Source organism: Pteropus vampyrus, unplaced genomic scaffold (assembly GCF_000151845.1).
Source record: "Pteropus vampyrus isolate Shadow unplaced genomic scaffold, Pvam_2.0 Scaffold33, whole genome shotgun sequence".
NCBI classification, from domain to species: domain Eukaryota; kingdom Metazoa; phylum Chordata; class Mammalia; order Chiroptera; family Pteropodidae; genus Pteropus; species Pteropus vampyrus.
The window spans coordinates 6,248,136-6,250,427 of NW_011888814.1; positions in this window are offsets into that span (position 1 = coordinate 6,248,136).

The following is a 2,292-nucleotide window of genomic DNA, read 5'->3' on the forward strand; positions in this document are numbered from 1 at the left end:
TCCCAGGAGAAGATGGGAAGAAGAGACTTTTTAGCTTGCAGAATCACAGACTACTTAATTATACTCAGGTTATTCTCAGAGCAGTAGGAATGAAGTTTTTACCAAGTCAAACAAGGCTCATATTATGTAAATTCAAAATATTAATAATGTCCCAAGTAGCCAGCCTTCCAGCATTTCCATCTCTCCTTCCGAACAAAAAAGCCTTTAAAACACCAACATCTATTTGACAGAGATTGGGGATAATTTGGTGATGCCAACTTTATTCTGTGTTGAGAATTCTCCCATCCCATCTTGTCTTCTAGCTCATGTGACTGCTAAATATTTCACCCCTTTTTCTCTACTCTGAGCACTATTCTAAACATCTAAGCCCCTTCAGATATTTATCAGGTAGGGGAAACAGTTTCACCTCTTGGAGCATTAATTTGAAAAGATCTTTAACAGAATTCAAGGTGTATAGGTCACTTAGGAGAGAATGAGTGAAGAGAACTTTGCAAAATTTCTGGCCCATTCATTGTAACTCACTTTTAATGTGAAATCTCTTTATTATATTAATATAAATCCACTGAAGCCAATACTGTATTCAGCCCTACATTATGACTTTATTAGCATAATAGGATGTTATGTGGGTGAGTATACTTATCCTCCAATATAATCACTTAAAAGTATTAGAAAATATTTTGTATGGTAATCATAATTTCCCATTCTTTAACAGTAGGAAATGAACATTTATGAATTTATGTAAAATATATTTGCATTTTTCAGCAAGCACAATTTCTTGGGAAATAAAAGGAGCTCCATATTTTCACAAAATGAGGTGCACAGTGTGGGTTCTTTTGTTTTACTGTATTACCTAATGAGGCCCAAAACCACTCTGGAAGGTAAATACTTTAAAGGAAACTTAAATGAAAGAAGTGAGAATAGGGCAAATCCTTATTTCGTGAAAATTTGGACCCCCAAGAAATTGTTATTGTTGGTACAGGTTTCACTTGCCTGTCTTTCACTTACCCCTGTTCTCTTACATTCTTCTCTGTAGTCTTCCTTTTCTGCCATACCTACCCTTCCCTATCCTTGCTAGGATGCTCCTGCTTTATGCTGATCTCCTTCACTTTAGTTCACTCAGTCCTTCTCTCTGTAGACATGTGTGTGGCTCTGAATTGTTTTCCAACATACTTCCCACATAACCACTTCTATTTCACAAAGCTTGCAGGATGAGGGGTACTTGTTTCTTTCTATTTCTTTTCAGTAATTTCACATTGACAGAAATTCACCTTATAATAGTGATAAAAGAGATTGTAACACAATAATCTATGTGTTTCAAATAAGAGACACTCCTAAATCTGTGTTTTATGGCTTGATGGTAACTTCAGTCTCTGGTAAAACCAAGATCATTTGGAAGAAAATTTCAAATAATTTTTATATTTTAAGAATATATGTAGTAGTTGTTATAACATCATCAATAAACGGAACTAAGGCCCCTTTTATGCCAAATACCATGTTAGGTGTTGCAGGAACCTGTTAAAGGAAACACTGGAGCTTTAATCATTTGTAAATAAAAACAAAAAACTTTTAACCTAAACAAAATGTAAAATAACTTGGGAAAATTAATATTAGCAAAATGATAATTGACAGGATTTTGGAGAGTACTAGTGCAGTGAATAAATAAACATAGAAGAATAAAATATGAATGTATTTGTTTACCACAAAATAGGACATTAATATTTGAGATACCTATTAAAGAAAGTATGAATTCTAAAGGCTTAAGCTAAGTTTCTTAAAACAAAAAAACAAGACTTTCTTCCAAACTCTCGTAATTGTGTCTGTATCAAAAGTATATACTACAGATACGGCCATGGAATGACTTGTGACAACTCTGTGCAGATCACAGACTTATCAATCCATATTTCGACGGTTTTCCCTCTGAAACTTCTTTCTTATTTTGTTGGCAAGGTCTGAACCTAGGTCACCATTGAACCCCTGATCATCGTCATAAAGTTCTGATGTCAAGCTTTGAAAACAGTTTTTCTAGCTTTAGCATTTGTGTATTGGCAGACTACCCAGGTAGCTGTGCTGAAAGATTTTAACTTGACCTTGGATCTGTCATAGAATTCATCTTCCAGAAGCCAAGTAGAATGGCTGCCCTCTTTTCTTTACTCATTTCATTTATATTCTTGATTATTTCCCCCAGATTTTCTTTTATTTATGTAGATGAAAATGCAAATCACAACAATGGCACAGAGCTTTATACCGCTGTGCCTGTACTTGTATGATCAAACTTTCGATTTGTCTTTACTA